Here is an 18,335-nt window from a genome sequence, read left to right on the forward strand (position 1 = left end):
ATAATTGCCTTCTTTGGGTATTTAGGTTGTCGTTTGTGTTCGGGGACGGTGTTCTCCATCTATCCTGTTTTGCCTGAACCCGTACCTCATCCTCTTGATGTCTCTTCTGACTCAATCTATGAGTACTTCTTTGGTCATCCGAGACTGGATGGTTTAGATGAGTTAGATGACGACTTTCCTACATTTGCAGCCCTTAGACTTTCTGCTCCTGACTACATTCTTTTCAAAATTGTCACACAATGTCTTCTACCTATCACCTCTAAACCGTTGGCAGAAATTCGACCATATCACTGTCTGATGCTTTATGGGTTACGTCGACGTCTAGATTTTGATATTATGTCGAGTGTCTATATGTCTATCATTTCCCATAGCGAACCGAGCGGCGACAACATCTATATGCCTTTTGGGCATATAATTACTGATTGGCTCGAGTCCATGGGTATTGACGTCTCTAGGGGGAGGATAGTGAAGATGGTCAGGCAGGATTGTCGACTTGGGAAACGTGCGTTTTCCAAGTCCGGAATCCTAAGTCAGGATGGGACGGTTAGGTGGAAGGATGGGAGGGCACTGGGTGAGTTACCACTCCCACGACAGGGTGCTCGTGCTCCTGCTCCAGCTGCACTTGTCGAGGCGGATCCAGATTTGCGCTGGCAGATCGCGGAGTTGGAGGACCGATTTGATCGCCACGAGGAGATGGTGGCTGCTGAGTTCGTTGGTCTACGTCTCCACATTGACCGACGCTTTGAGACCCTACAGAGACATCAGCTGGCTACTCATCAGGCGTTTATGGGATGGATGGCCAGCCACCCACCACCTCAGCCTTCTACAGACGATCCATCTTCAGGCAGCGGCGTGCCCCCTCAGGGATTCTCTTATCCTGTTGCTGATGACACTGCTCCTCATGATGAGGATGCGAGTTGATTTTGATTATGTGATTGATTGTTGATTGTGCTACTTTGTTCTAGATACGATGTTGATTGCCTGTCCTGGATGGTTGCTACTTTAGACATTATGTTTATTTTCATGCGTTTTGTACTCCTATGATATCTTTTTCATGCTATGTATATGACATTGCTTGAGTTCTATCATATCTTACTTCTTTTTGTGGATTATGATATGGGTTTAAGGGGGAGGTGTTTGTCAGTCCTCATATTTTTTTTATATATATACCTTTTCGGTGTTTGACAAAGGGGGAGAGAGTATTTGAAGTTTAGAGACGAATTGGAAGATATTTAAGATATATCCGTCTTAGGGGGAGGATCCCGATTTCCCTAAAATTATGGATATGAAAGCATTTCTGATCTAAACTTAAATCGTGTTGTCAAACAACAAAAAGGGGGAGATTGTTGATACAGTCTGACCTGGATGTTGTTTTGATGTTGACACTGATTTAAGTTTCAATCAGATATTGAATTAACTCAGACAAATCAGGGTTGACTTGGTTGACCTGATTAATCTGATTGGGAAAAGTCCGAGCAAGGAGCTTGGCACGGGAAAGTCCTGGTGAGTGAAGCCAGGCAATTGGAGAAGTCCTGGTGAGTGAAGCCAGGCAATTGGAAAAGTCCTGGTGAGTGAAGCCAGGCAATTGGAAAGTCCTGGTGAGTGAAGCCAGGCAATTGGAAAGTCCTGGTGAGTGAAGCCAGGCAAGGGAAAATCCAGATGGATCAAGGGTGATCGGACATCTGGTGTTGGGAAGTCCAAGTATGGAAACTTGGCATGTATAGTCGGAGAAGAGCTCGGTAGCTCGGTCTCTGGACTGTCAGGATTAAGGGTAGCAAGCTTGGAAGCTTGCCTCTTAAATCACAGCCTTGGATCGGTCTGATGACCGATCCAGTGGCACAAGTGGCACGGGTGATCGGTCGGCAGACCGATCCAGTGACACTAAGTGTGTCCTGATCGGTCTACGGACCGATCAGTAAACACTCAGTAGCATACTGTGTTGTTACTGATCGGTCCGCCGACCGATCAGTGAGAACTCAGTAGCATACTGCGAATACTCAGTATGCTACTGTATCGATACTGACCGGTCTCGGGACCGGTCAGATTGATGCCTGATCGGTCCGGAGACCGATCAGGCTTGTGCGCGCGACACCTGATCGGTCTGAGGACCGATCAGGTTAGTTCCTGATCGGTCCGCAGACCGATCAGTAACGATCGAAAAAGAGATTTGAACGTATGGATCGGTCTGCAGACCGATCCATACTATAGTCTGTTTTGCATGCACTTTCTCTGATTCTTTCTGATTCAAAGTTGCTTTTGCCTAAATATTTCTAACCATCTGCTGCAAGATTTTGAGGTGCAGGTTACTGGTAATTTGCAATTGGTTGATTTCAAATTGAGCTTCATTAGTAGAGGATACCAGAGAAACTTTTGCTATGTTCCACTGTAAACCTGTTAAAGCAGCAAAGTCGTGGCTGCGATCTGGCGGTGATCTGGCATCGATCAGCTCAACTCATGGTGATTGGGTGGAGCTCAGAGACACCAGTGAAGACCAGAATTCCATTGGTGTGAGCTCAGATGATCAGATGAGAAAGAAGCGTGATTGGCGATGCTATGGCTGGATGCAGAGATTTGCTGCAGTTTGGCAGGGATCCGTTGCGGGCAAAAGGCAGAGATGGCAGAGACATAAAAGGCTGGTTGAAGAGAGGGTTAAGAAGAAGTTTTTCTGGAGAAAAGAAACGCTCTGTCGATCGGTGCAAAAGCTTTGACGCTCGGGGCTGAGAAGCGGCTGTCTCGACTTGCTCTCTGTTTCACTGACCTTCGCGTGACTGTAAGCTTAATATTCATTCTCCTAAGTCACCAAGCTCAGTAAGTCTTGTGCTATATTCTACATACCTGTTGAGATTTTGTTGAGAGGTCACTCCACCGAGAAGGAGAAAGTTCATAGCCGGGTGTTCACCGGGGTTGATCTACCGAAGATCGGCTTGTCCACCTTACGGACACCGAGGAGTAGGGGCAAGTTATCCCCGAACCTCGTAAACACTTGAGTCACTGTGGTTTGCTTTGGTTCTTCTCTTATTCTTATTCTGTTCTTAACTTGTTTTCCGCTGCGCTAACCACTCGTGTGAGTTTTATCTTTGAGTTTTAGCTTTTGAAGAGGCTATTCACCCCCCTCTAGCCATCCAGGATCCTAACAGAAACCACTTTCTTGTGTTCATTCTGCATTCTGTAGAATTTCTTCATTTCTCCCTCTGTTTTTGTGGTGTATTGTAGGTATAAGTTTCTCACAATGCAGCAGAAAACTCTCCATTTCTGAACATTACAGCTCCTATAAGATCTCCAATAATACTGATAAGGTTTTAGAAATTTGGACAAAGAAATCAGCTTCACAAAATTTTGTTTCAGCAATTTCAGCAATTCATGTAAAGTCTAGAACTAAATCATAGATCCCTATAAACTTTGGCACGAAGATAACTAAGAAAATCTTCGTTTTGTAAGAATTTCAGAATTTCTGATATCAATTTCAGAATCAAGCTAAAGTATTTCTGCATCTCCATCATTCAGAAACTAGATTTAATTCATCCAAATTACTTATCAATGAGATAAAAATGACTTCACTTGGCCTATTTGCTAATTAAGAACTAATAACAAGACCTGGGCATGCAACATGTTGATTCATCATTTTCAGTCTTCTTGCTGATTTTAATTGTATATACTTGGTATAGACCCAAAATTCATCATTTGTTTAGCTATTGAAGATGTCATCTTGTTGTATCAGATGTAGGAGTTGTTAAATGTTCCAACTGCTTTAAGATAATTTCAGAATTCAGATTCCAGAATGCCACTGATTAGAAAATCTAGAAACTAGACAGTTTTAGAAATCAAGTCCACTAAAATTATATGTGTTGAGCCGTGTACATCTTAGAAAGAAAAGGACAACAAATGACCATGGAGTAGTAACAGGTTTGATTGAAGTCATTTCCAGTTAGAGAATTTTGGAATAAGTTGGCACAATTTTTACTCCTCAAGAGCAGGACAACACAAAACTGAATATTCTTGCATTTAAGTACTGAAATTCTGAACAAGTGTCCAAACATCAAAAATAATTTCTTGCATTTCTAATTCTAACAATAGCAAGAACATCAACTTGACTCATCTGTTCATACAACTCTTGGAATCAACATCTTTAGCTACAAATAATTTTGAAGTCAAGCTTCATTGAATACATATAGCAGTAAGAATAGATATAACTTCCTGGATTCAATTTCAGGAATTCAAATTCTATGAAATCGTAGACCCATATCAAGAGAAATATTTTCCAAAGGTAAGGATGCCAATTAGTAATGAAATGGGAGGTGCTTCATTTCCAGAACTTACGTTTATTCCTTGAAAATATCAGATTCCAGAACTTGAAGAAGCTGACAGATCACATATGTGCTGCAACAACCATAAATCCAGCATCAAAAATACTGCATATATTGATACTCTTCAAATCTGGATTAGTAGCAATTGCTTGTGAAGCTATTGTAAATCAATGAAATTTCAGGAAGTTGCAACTTGATGTGCCTACTTCGGAAATAAGTTACAACAAGCTAAAGTTGCTAATCTAGTGAGTTCTTATTCGAAATCAGAATTCAGCTTCTCAAATTTATTGATTCTGAACCATAAGAGATTATGAACTTATTTCAGAATTCAGATTATTGAACTTGCAGTTTTTTACTTCTCTATGGCGCAAATAATTTGAGGTTGATACATTCAGCTTCAAAACTTCATGATACATTCATTTAATTATGCACCCAAACAATTTCTGTTCCATACTTCATGTTCTCAACTTCACTTCAAATGATTCAAAAAAACTACCAATATTCATAGCATTTCAAGTAAGTTCTGAAATCACTACATAATAGCAATATCTAGGCTCAGCCAACCTTCAATTCCTCTGTGCATTTCTGAACTGAACTACTTCAGTTTGAGTTCTTAAATTGGCTCAGCTTACTTCTAAGATCACCACAGTAGCTTTTTACAACCGATTCTAAACCAATCTATGGTATCCAAATTTAACAAACACTTCCAGATTCAGCTTCACAATTTCAAGTTACGAATTGTATTTCTTAAATCTATTGCTTGAGACTTCTTCAATTTCATTTCTATTTCAATTGTGGCTCTGCATTTCTGCATAACTGCATTTCTATTTCAATGTTCAGCAACCAAATTTCTGAAATTCACAATAGATTTTTCAGCATTAGGCTTCCACATGTTGTTGCACATTCCAGTTCTTATAGCCCACTACATCTTTCAGTAATTTGATGCATAATTACCATTTGTTCCTTCACACTTAAAAACTTCACCAGATCTTCTCTTTTTCTTGATACTGCTTCTGAATTTTTGATACACCATTGCTTCCACACTGGCTGAATTTGTTACCTTTTCTGCTTTTGCATTCTTCTCAATTCCATTTTCTGTTATTACTCTAATCTCCACAATAGCTCACTGATGACAACTATACCTCCATTTCTTTCAGCTTTTCCAATTCCAGCTCAATGATTTCATAATCTAATTTCAAGGGGACTCACAGAACTTTAAATCAGAATTGGTACAGAATTTCAGAAATTGGAATTTGGCTTGACTCATTTAAAACTTAGCCCAATAAAGACCTTCATTTGCATTGAGTTAATAGAGAGTTGAATTCCAAATTCATTTTTCAGATTGGCACAGAAATGTCAAATTCATTTTCCTATAGAATTCTACATTTCCCTCACTATTTTGAGCAACTTGATACTTACAGACTTTTTAAAATTCAGTTAGACAAAGGCATTAAATAAAATGCTAACCATTTGTTACATAAAGTATAGGACCTTCACTAAATTTCTCACTGAATTGAGAGCTATTAGTATGGAATTGGTACAACTCCTCAACAACACTGCAGTTTAATGCAGATTTCAATTTGTTCACTGCTTCAAGTCTCCAACTGCACACATTGTGTCTGAATTGAATCCTCAAAACTTATATCTGATAAGAAGTTTTAAAGGAATTTGTATGGTTTAGATCAATGAAGAAACTACTACCAGTAACATTGAGTAATCAAAACTTTACTCCAATCCTTTCCTCATAATTTTTCAACAAACACAAACACACATTTCCCTTCTCCACACTTAATCCTTTATCCACATCTTGTAAAGCTAACTCATCAAAAATTCAACCAAACTCTCAAAATAATGAAGGCAAAGCAAGGTGATCAAAGGTTAGAATACTAGAGGAAAATGTTTAAGAAGATTGTGGGAAGAAGGAATTAGAAATTATGAGGGAACAAGAATAAGAACTATCCTTCATTTCCATGCATACATATGTCATTGTGACTTTGAAAAGAAACTAAACAAGTTCTAGAGTTTCAATTGTTGTAAGTGCATGTCACACAAAGACAATAATAGAGTATAGGCTTAAAGTGGTCTTCTCTAGGTATTTTTATGCAATCTAACTCAATTAATCAAAATGGAATCCACCACCACATAACCAATATCATGTAAGTAGAGCATCCAATCATGTCAAATGACCTAAAATTGATGGTCAAATTTAAGAAACTTTTACCATCTTAAAAATATTACTAGAACATTCCCATGAAGACATTTATTCGAAATGATATGCTATATACTAAACAAAATTCAAAGTATGGAAACAAAGTGCAAATGTAAAATATAAAACTAAAGAAAATTGCCCACAAAGAATTTATTAACAAAGCACGAATTAAAATGCATAAGAAAACGAAATTGGAACCAACTCCCCTTTAATTCCCGGTGGTTAAAGAAGATTTAGCAAAAGAATCCACGCCGGTAGAGGTGTCATTGCGGTCCCAATCAAATTCTTCTTATTCATCATTTTTCTTTTCAAAATTCTTTCTGGAGGACGGAGGCGGTTCAGATCAAGTAACTATTTCAAAATCCTATGACTACCTGCAAGATCAAGGAAAAACACCTCCCGTGCACTCACATGATTAGGAGAAAATGAAATGCAATTAGTGTCTAAATCAAATGTATAAAAATGAGTATCACATGCTATAAAGTCAAAAATAGGTACCTTAAAAAAATTTCTTCGAAAATCACAAAAAATACTAACCTTATCATGTTGAAAGGTACCTAGAGTGGTGTTTGTTACCTCTTCCTCATCAAGTAATGGCTCAGGTTCTGGTTCAGGAAAATGTACAACCAAAGGTAGTGATTCTTGGGTGCTTGGTTCCATAGCACAAGTCCCTACATTCTCTTCATCATCACCATCAAATCCAAGTGATTCTTGAGGTAATGCTTCCAATAAGCATTTCCCTACACTTAAATTATGTTCAACATCAATACCTGCATCATTTCCAACATCTAAAGTAACAAAATTAGTAGAATTAGAAATTTAAACAACTACATCATCATCAAAAATTAAACTAGAGAAATTTTGCGAAGAAATAGAAGTAGGGTCAGGCCTGACAGAATCTCTACTATCCATCTCTCCACTGCAGTTTTGTGCTTGTAACTGGTTGATGGATGATGCAATTTCATCTAACTGAATATGTATATTCTGTATCCTTACAAATTGTTGCTCTTGATGCTCTCTCATTTGTTGCATAATTTCATTGAATTTCCAACTTGACTTTGCAAATTGTCCTTGTACATTCTCATTCTGATATTCAGACTGATAAAACTGAGTATGAGGCTGATAGTAATAACTCTCCCTCCAATTTCCAAAATACTGATAATATGGATCCATGGTCAAATAGATTTCCTGTTCTTACATTGAAAACTAGAAAATAAAATCAGAAGACTCAGGAACATATAAAATCAAACACGTGGATATATGAGCATGAAAATAATTGAAACAAAAATTTTTAAGTTTTCAAAATAAAGAACAATCCTAAAATTATCAAACATTGCTAAAGTTTCCCCGGCAACGACACCAAAATTTGATGTGCCCATTTTTGTCATGTTACGAGATCAAAAGAATTTAGTACCGAACCCCTTCTAAGCTAATGTAGCATAGAAATGACTCAGGTCGTCTCCCAACGAACGCAATGATAGGATGATAATTTAGGATTGCATGTTATTCCTATTTTTGGGGTTTTAATATATAAATGGGGGTTTAAGCTTTGAATCTAAATCTAACAAATGAAAAGCACAACAATTAAGAAGCTAATCTAATGCATAAATGAAACCTAACTAAATACCAACAATTAATCCACAACGCATTGTCACACTACGCCATGAGTTTCATCATCAACACAACTATACTAAAGAATGAAATAACAAGACACAATTAAATCTAATCTTAAGCATAGAATAAAGTAACAAGACAGAGGATAAATCTGATCTAAAGCTTCAATTTAAACCCTAACTTAAACTTAACAACCTAACAATTAACCAACCACAAATTAAAAATAAATTAAACTTCAACAAGGTAATGGAATGCTAGATTACTTGCTAAAACATAACAAACATAAGCGAAATCTATTCTAGCTTCTAAAACAGTAACAAAAGAAACTAAATGGTAAACCGTTCCAATCTCACAATCAATTTAAACAAACTTCACACTCTTGCCATCACGCAAGAAGGCGGAGACGAGAACACCCAACTCCGGTCATCAGTGGAGAGTCTCAGCTGTGCCTCAGTTCCAGGTTTGCTCAACAATACTGACGGAACGCCTCCGGTAAGATGGAAACAACCCAAAACCTATAACCGGCCCAAAATCTAGAAATATGCAAACATGAATCTCTAAATCTGGAATGTGGTTGCGGATATTGGATTGTCGTCGAATGAAGCTCAGGAACACTGGAGGAACGCCGCCAGATGTTGCTGATGGAAGATGGACTCACAGATTGGAGGAACGTCGCCGAATCTGAGGAGAACAGGGGATTACTGAGAGCAGAATTCCTCCGGAGAGAACGCCCACCGATGGCTCCAGATGATCGGGAACTAGCTACTATGAAGCTCTACACTGATGTCGAAGCTTGAGAAGTTGATCGGAGAAGGGAAACGAGGTCGGAACTCGCTGGCGATGCCGCGCGACGCAAAGCTTAGCGCTGTGGAGGAGATCGACCCCAACGAAGCTACTGTAGCTTCTGTTTTAAATCAGATCCAGATCAGAACGGATGGCTGGGATGCTTCGGAGCTCGATCAATGGTGAAAAGTCGCTTTAACTCCGATCCGAAGGTGCTGATCTTAATCTAGGGGCTGGATCTACTCTCCCTTAGGTCGGATGGACAAGATCTTCAATGGATGGATCATATCCGTCCGATCTTTGATGAACAGTCCATAATACTCCGTATCTTGTTCTTCTTGTTTAAACTCCGATTCGAGCACAAATTCGGTTCGAATATATCTAAATCCAAGATCCTTTGATGCCTACAAAATAAGAATCAAATATTAACATCAAATAATACAAAAGATAAGATAATTTGCAATTAAGTCCAAGAATAAAGATAATGAATGAAATATGATGCAAATATAGGTTTTACCTATGAACATAATATCAAACCATGCATATATGAATCAAAATAATACAGTAAAATCATGGTTATCATCCATCCAAGGGCTCGGATCCGTTAGTCCGTGAAGGATGGTGTGGAAGACATCCGAGGGACTGTCGGACGAGGGGAAATGGAGTGGAGCTGAGGGAAGCGGACTTCAAGGCAACGTGAAGGATGGCACGGAGAGGAGTCGTGGGCTCGGGTGCATCTGAGGGACGAAGACCGAGAAAGAGGGCTTTAAGAGCGACTCCGGAAAGGATGAGTATGAATGAATGTAAGGTTCTGTGCTTGTCGACTGAGAATACTAGTCGACTGGTAGATAGCCGTTTGAAGGATCGCGAATTCTGCGGAGTGATGTTGGCTGTGTCTAATGGCTACACCAGTCGACTAGTGTCGAGATGAGGTGATTTGTTGTTCAACTCTATCCTCTTATTTATAGAAAGCTTGGGGCATTGAAGGAGGTTACTGGTTTGATTAAAACTCTCCTAGAGTTTACTCCAAGCTTCCAAAGCCTATTCTCTTCCTGCTCAACCTAAACTTCATCTTGTAAAGAGGAAGAGAGCATTGTGAGAGGTTTGCTCCACCGAGAAGCAGAAAGCTCTAGCCGAAGATTGCCAAGGACTAATCCACTGAAGGATTAAGGGTTTGACCACCTCAAGGACAAGTCGTAGAGTATGAGCAAACAATCTCCGAACAACGTTACATCGACCGTGTTAGAGTTTGTGTTCTATTCTTATTGTTTTCTTTAGTTAGTTATATTTCTACTTGCGCACTAACCTTATAGAGAAGAAATCAACTTGGGAGTGACCTAGCCTATCCAACCCCCTTCTAGCCGGCCACAAGATCTCCAACAAGTGATATCAGAGCGAGGACACCCTTCAACGGACTAATCGTCGAGAAGAGCACTCTATCAAAATGGCCAGCTCAAACATCCATCCACCCAAATTCAAAGGAGATTTTTCTTGGTGGAAGAAGAGAATGGAGGTATTTTTCGAAATCGATTTTGATACTATGCTAATCATGGAAAATGGTTTTGAAATGTCTAGTGATCAAAACAATGAGCTACTCGAGAACATAAGGTGGAGCAAGAAGCAAAGGGAAGAGCATTTATCAAATTCAAAAGTCATATATCATCTACCAAATGCCCTTCCCCAACAAGAAGTAACAAGTGTTGGAAACTACTCAAGCACCAAGGAATTATGGGAAAATCTAGTGGAACTTCATGAAGGGACATCGGAAGTGAAATTAGCAAGAAGAGACCTCCTTCAAACTCAACTCAACAATATCAAGCTTGAAAAATGAGAAAATGTATCAATTTTACATTATAGAATTAAGGAAATTTTAAATGGACTAACAAGTGTAGGTGAGACACTTACAAACTGAGACATCATAATGAAAGCCATCAATGCTTTCTCAAGAATTACTACATGGATGTCCATTGTAGATTCATTCTACATATCAAGGGATCTAGAGAAATCCTGTCTAGATGAATTTTTCTCAACAATGGAGCTCCACGAAACAAGAGTTGAAGGAATAGATGGAGAAACTCATAGATCAAGAGGAGTAGTCCTTGTGGCAAACAAGGGAAAGGGGAAGAAGAAGAAATCTCCATCTCCACCATCTTTCGATTTCGAGGAGTCAAGTGCCTCAATGTATATATGGTAAGGAAGATGAGAAAAGTATTTAAGAATTTTAATTCTAACAAATCACATGCTAGGAGAAGTTCAAGGAGAAAGAGTAGAAGAAGGAAAATCAAATGCTATAATTGCCAAGGAGAATGACACATGAGGGATGAATGCCCTCTCTTGAAGAAGAAGGAAGGAAAGAAGGAAGAAGAGAAGAAGACAAAAGAAAAAGAGAAGAAAGTCAAAAGTCTATTCACAACATGGGATGATCCATCATCATTGGAGGAAGAAGAACATCATGTCTCCCATTTTGCTCTAATGGGAATTGATGATGTTGCCTCCACTTCATTCGAAAGAGAAGAAGAAAGGAGCTCAAGTGAAGAAGAAGGGAGCTCAAGTGAAGGGGGAGGTCAAACTTCGGATTCAGATGTCTTGGTAAGTGAGGTACATAATCTTCCTTCCCCTACCTTATGAATTGAAAGAATGCTCAAGTTGCCGTAGAGAAAAATGTGGGAAGCTTGGTGTCGAGTTAATTCCAGGTTTTCCACGTAATTTCTACTTCATGATGTCGAGTTTATATATGCGTGTTTGGTGGATTATGTTCCGTGTTGATCTTGGGATTGGTTGACGAGGCGTTGGGTGAGCGTATTCATCTTTTGCCACTTGGTTTGGTGGATTATGTTAATGTTGATAATTAATTATGAAATTCATTTTCTCTGTTTCTACGATGAGGTAAAGTTTTACTTTCTTAAGAACATTCTTCTTCCAAATTAATACAGGAAATAATTACAAAAGTTGATGTTCCATTGCCGCTTCAACAGCTTAGACTAGGGGCTTACACTGCTTCGTCTCCAGGTCCCACATGGCAGGCATCAAGTACTTCCTCCCCGCCAATCCTCCGGCATTGTAGCTGGCTCCGGGTCCGAATATGCCTCGTTCGGCATTGTCGGTGGGCCTTGGAAGTAGCTGTCGCTGTAGGGATTGCTCATTATGTCGGCCAGCAGTGTGGCCAGACTGATGACGAGCCTGTCAGCGCCGACACCTCCTTTGGGCGTCGTTTGCAGCCCTAGATGGGCAGCGGAAAAGGCCACACGCACTCACCGGAGCACTGCATTGCCGGGTTGCCCACCCACATGTATGCGTACCGCGAGCGGCTTCGTAGCCCTCCACGAGCGGAATCATGGAAGCCGCGTCGGCTGATGCAGAAGACATCGACGAGGACGTCAGGAGCGGTAAGGATGGTAGTGATAGAGAAGTGGTGAGGGGTGGTAGGGGGCAAGGGTGACGAGGTTGGAGTTGGAGAGGTAAAAGATAATTATGGTGGCAAAAGGTGAATACGCTCGCCCCCAGCGTCCCTGTCAACCTGTCCCAGGACCAACACGGAGGAGGTAAATCACGGGCGGCTACTAGTCTTTGGAATAGTGACTAGCACATAAGGGAGGCATTTATCTCGACTTTGTCGAGATTCAAACCCCAGACCTCATGGTGGAAACACCTCATACGCTAGCCACTAGACCCATCCGAGGGGACGAGGTAAAAGATAATTATGCAAGAATTGGATATAATAATTATTAGAATAAATCAATTAATTAATTTTATTTTATTAGGTTATCAATTCACCATATGATGTCTCTATATATATTGGATATTTTATAGACAAATTAATCAATGAGTTTATTTTATTTTCTTTCTTTCTTTGTCAATAGCTTGTTTTATAATCAATAAATATGTGAAAATTAATTTTTATTTTATTGGCGACTTAAATTATTAGTTTTTTATATTTCTATGGAGAATCAAATTAGTGATATCTTTACTAAACCATTATTCAAATAATATTTTAACAAGTTTGCAAGTAAATTCAACGTCAAAGATTTTTCGTTGAATTTTTTGGGAGGTAAAAGGAAATTATTCAATAAACCAAATCAAGATATGCAATAATTATTAGAATAAATCAATTAACTAATTTTCTTTTATTACTTTGTTAATTAACCAAATATGTAATATAATCCCCCTCAATATATATATATATATATATATATATATATATATATATATATATATATATATATATATATATATATATATATATATATATATATATATATATATATATATATATATATATAGCTACTACCTGACCCTGATATTTTGGACTGCACATCAAAATTAGTATTGGATCGATCCACTGATTGATCCAATGGGGCTGAATCGATCCATTGATCGATCCAACGGGGCTGAATCGATCAGTGAATCAATTCAACCCCACTTTGTCTTTTCGTGCCTGCTGGATCGATCCACTGATCGATCCAGCGGGACTGAATCGATCAGTGGATCGATTCAGCCCCGCTTATTTTCTCGCGCCCGTCGTGCCAGTCGTGCCCTCCCACCATCAGCGGCCTCCGACCGCCTGCCCCCGAACTTTACTATAATCGGAGGGGAAGGTGAACCCAAGGGGTTTTGACATCCAGCGGGGCTAAAGCCCCGCTTTGTCATCTCGCGCCTGCTGGATCGATCCACTGATCGATCCAGTGAGGCTAAAGCCCCGCTTCGTCTTCTCGTGCATGCTGAATCGATCCAGCGGGGGTGAATCGATCAGTGGATTGATCCACCGCATCGATCCGCATGGATGTGTGCCGCAGGGTAATATTTTCATATATATAGCGGTAGATCGATCCACTGATCGATTCACCACTGCTGGATCGATCCAGCAGGCGCGAGAAGACGAAGCGGGGCTTCAGCCTCGCTGGATTGATCAATGGATCGATCCAACAAGCGCGAGAAGACGAAGCGGGGCTTCAGCCCCGCTGGATGCCAGAACCCCTTGGGTTCACCTTCCCCTCCGGTTATAGTAATGTTTGGGGGCAGGTGGCCGGAGGCCGCTGATGGCGGGAGGGCACGACTGGCACGACGGGCACGAGAAAACAAGCGGGGCTGAATCGATCCACTGATCGATTCAACCTCGCTGGATCGATCAGTGGATCGATTCAGCAAGCACGAGAAGACGAAGCGGGGTTGAATCGATCCACTGATCGATTCAGCCCTGCCCCGCTAGATCGATCAGTGGATCGATCCAGCACTAATTTTGATGCGTGCCATATTAAATCGCACGCAGCGTGTCGCAGGGTAGCTTTTCTCTCTCTCTCTCTCTCTCTCTCTCTATATATATATATATATATATGGATAAATTAATCAAGAAATTTATTTTATTATCTTTTTTCTCTGGACTAGTTATCTTTACAAAAGCGACTTGCCTGGGAGCAGGCGTCATCGAGGAAGACGCGGCCGAGGGAGAGGCATGTGGGGCTAACGGGAGAGTAGAGGGAGGTGGCGGACCACCAAGAAGTGATAGAGGGGGCAGGGATGGATAAGGCAGAGAGTGAGCTGATGAAGTCGGCGACGATGGAACGCTGGGACAGAATCGGCCATAGAAGAGCAGGTTGAGGGTGTAGTTGCCCTTGAAGAGGACACCTTTGTGATAGTTGAGGACGAGGGGATATTGGGGAACGAGGAAGAGTATATGGGGTATTGTTGCGAAGGACTACAGAGAGAGGAGAGAGGAGAGAGGAGAGAGGAGAGGAGGACCAGGGACAGGGGTGAAAACCATGACGGAGAAGTACCGATCTTGATCATGAATAACAGAGGAAGAAGCCATGGGCACGTATTTAATAAAATGGAGATTAAGTAGCTAATAAATATGTTACTACGCTCATGGAGAATAAAGTAGCCATGGGCTCGTATTTGAGTGATTAAACTTGAGTAGCCAACTGTATATGCATATACTTATATGAAAGGCAAGCTAAATTATACTCTAAATTACGCCCCTTCCTTGGTCGTCAACCATGCATGACCATGAGCCATGGGGGGTAGATCTTCTGGACCCAAAATCCCTGGTCCCCTCTTGGACCACATATCCCATATAAAAGTCCCTCACGTGCAAAGCGCGTGCACGCGCCAACTCACAAAAAAGCAAACCCTAGCCTCGCGATTTCCTTCCTTCTCCGGCGTCGCCTTCGTAGCCAAATCCCTCGTCGCCTACGACTTCCCTCCGAAGCCACCGCCCTCCAGTGCCACCTCCACACAAAGTCCCTACCCTCTCGATGACCAGCGCCACCTCCCTCCCGACGACCTCCAGCGCCGCCCTCCCCCCAGCGTCGGGGACCTCCAATGCCACCCTCGTTGCCTGGGCCTCCTGTCCTCCACCTCCTGCCGACCTCCAGCGCCGCCTCCTGTTTTGTTTCCAGCAAACCTATTTAGGTATTCTCCAGTGACCTCCATCCTTAGCATCGTGTGGAAGCAAGTTAATTTAGGTATTCTCCAGCAAGCCTGAATTTTGTACGCTTTGAACATTAGGAAAAACAAGTTAATTTAGGTATTTTCCTGAAATATTTTCTATTTTGTTTGGTTGGAGTCTTTTAAATGGACACTATTTTTTCTTTAATTTTTCTATTTTGTCTTCTGGACGCTGCTACCAGAAGACAAGTGTTAACCTGTTTGCTTTGAAGCAGGGACCTAAGGAGGTGCTGAGGGCCTGCATTAAGCAGTTCAACCAAGTGTCATGGATATTCCATCGGTCTCCTCGGAGATATTGGTGAATGCTTTCGTCCAGGGGCTTATCGAAGGGGAATTCTTCCGCTCCCTCATCCGGAGACCTCCAAAGGACTTTGACCACCTCCAGAGTGCCACCGAATACATAAATATGGAGGAAGCTCAACTGTCACAAAGGAAGGAAGCACCTGCTGAGTATGCTGTTCTCGCGGAACGATGGTCGACAACCAACCATCAACCACTGAAAGGGCCCTGATCGGGAGCAGCATAGCCACATCAGGAGCCAAAGACACATGCTGTGCAGCATGTAGCAGCTGGTCGCCCGAAAACTACGAAAGACAAGTCATGGATGCCATTGTTTTGCTCCTTCCATCAGTCGACGATGCACAACATGAGCGACTGCTACGACCTGACACCCATTGCAAGCAGACTAGTTTCACGTGGATATTGATGTCAGTTACCATCGCTCGATCGACATCATAGGTGCCAATTAGTCGGGCAAAGGGAAGAAGACAAATAGGAGGACGAGCAGCGCCATTGTCAGCCTCAAAGGAGAAATAACACAAGTCCCACCCAAGCTTATGCTGAGCGGACTAGGACCTCAGCTCAGGAGGAGGAGAACCAAAAGAGCGCCGCTCGAGGAGAGATTGGAATGATCGCTGGTGGGCCGACTGGTAGTGATTCCAATAGAGAGAGGAAGTCGCATGCCCGACGACTAAAAATATAAACTGTTGGATGTAGCGAGGAGAAGGCCGAGGGACCCGAGATCAACTTCAACCCCCGAGACTTAAAGGGAGTAGAGATCCCTTATGACAACACCCTGATCATCCGGGCGGTGATAGCTAATTATATTATTTATTGGTCTTTTTTTGATACAGGTAACTTGGTAAATTTTATATTTAAGAAGGCGTTCGACCAGCTATAAATTGACTGAAGCAATTTACATCAAATAATGACCTCACTCTATGGGTTTACGGGCAATGAAGTGTTACCAATCGGCCAGGCTCAATTGGCCATATCGCTCGAAGAAGAACCTCTCAAGAGGACCAAAACTATAGACTTCATTGTGGTGGACGCACCGTCCACCTACAGTGTCATATTGGATCGGCTGACCCTCAATAAGTTTAGAGCGGTGGTGTCCACCTTCTGCCAGAAAATAAAGTTCCTGGTAGATAATGAGGTAGGCAAAGTCAAAGGTGACTAGTTAGTTGTTTGGCGATGTTACGTCGAGATGGTCAAGACAGAGGTGAGGGCAGCACGGAAGATTCAGCGTTTGGAGGTGAACGCCATCATGAAGGAACCCCCCGTGCTGGTCTATGAGGAAAAGGAGGAAATCCATATCCATCCCAGCCGATTGGATGCCACCACCTTCATCGCCGTGCACCTGATAGAGGAGAAGAAGATAGAGCTGGTTACTTGCCTCAGGCGAAATCATGATGTGTTCATGTTGGTTGCTACTCGGAAAACCTAATGGTTCTGCTATACAAAAATTTTGTACAAAGGTCTGAACCTTTTCCTAGCTACCATGTGTTCTTTTAAATTAAACTCGGATTGCCTGCGGAACTTAACACGTTTGATCCTAAGTTTAATTTATTTGTTCTTTTAGGTTTAGACTTGGATCTCCTGCGGAACTTAACACGTTCGATCCAAATCACCTAGGTTATTAATTCCATTAAATATTAATTTCTAAAATTGGCTTCCAGGACTGCATGGCGAGGCACATGGCCTTCTTGGATATGGGAACAACCACCACTACCTAGATAAAGCCTTTTAAGGAAAGCTAATATTTAATTTCCTTAAATAACTTTAGGTCAACTAAAAGGAACAATCAAATCATAAGGAAAAGAAAAATAAAAGAACACAACATCGAAAACTAATTCGAAATACTAGAATCGCATGCCTCTTGTATTTGATATTTTTACAAAGGAATACAACTAGTATGATGCGGAAATTAAATACTAATATACCTTTTCTTTTTGCAAACAATAACCTCTAGGTCTTCTACCGTATTCCTCTTCTAACCTCGGACGTTGTGTGGGGAACGATCTTCCGAGATGAGAAACCACCAAGCACCTTCTTCTCCTTTCTTCAAGTTTCGGCCAAGCACAATGCTTCCAAAAGATGAAGATCTTTTTCCACCAACCAAGTTCCAAGGGATGTAAGCTTTCTCTCCTTCTTCTCCAAGTTAAATCCGGCCACCACTTGATCTCCAAGGAGGAAGAGAGGTTCGACCACAAGGTTGGAGAGAAGAGAAAGGGAAGAGGCCGACCACACCAAGGAAGAAAAGAGGGAGAAAATAATAGAGTCGTTCACCATGAAGCCTCCTCTACCCCCTCTTTTATAATCCTTGGTCTTGGCAAAAGAATTAAGGAAATTTTAATAAAAACTTCCTTAATTCTTTTTCCATGAAAAAAGAAAATTTAATTAATTAAAAATCAATTTTATTTTCTCAATTCATATGGCCGACCACCACAAGCTATAAACAAGGAGAGTTTTAATTAATTAAAACTTTCTAATTTGTCTCCAGAAATTTATAAAAATTTCTCCAATAATTTTAATCCCTTCATGGTTAGTAAAAAGGAAATTTTATAAATTAAAATCTTTCTTTTAAACATGTGGATAAAAAGAAAATTATTTTTAAAAATTAAAATCTCTTTTAATCTACAAATAAGGAAAGATATCAAATATTTTCTTAATCTCTTGTAGAAACTTATAAAAGAGAATAT

General features: G+C 40.8%; 1 pseudogene; it reads right to left on the bottom strand.

Moving 5' to 3' along the window:
• Positions 1-11,886: 11,886 nt before the first annotated feature.
• LOC121996640 lies at positions 11,887-14,716 on the bottom strand (annotated as a pseudogene).
• Between the last annotated feature and the right edge of the window lie 3,619 nt (positions 14,717-18,335).

This window comes from Zingiber officinale, chromosome 1A (genome assembly GCF_018446385.1).
Source record: "Zingiber officinale cultivar Zhangliang chromosome 1A, Zo_v1.1, whole genome shotgun sequence".
NCBI classification, from domain to species: domain Eukaryota; kingdom Viridiplantae; phylum Streptophyta; class Magnoliopsida; order Zingiberales; family Zingiberaceae; genus Zingiber; species Zingiber officinale.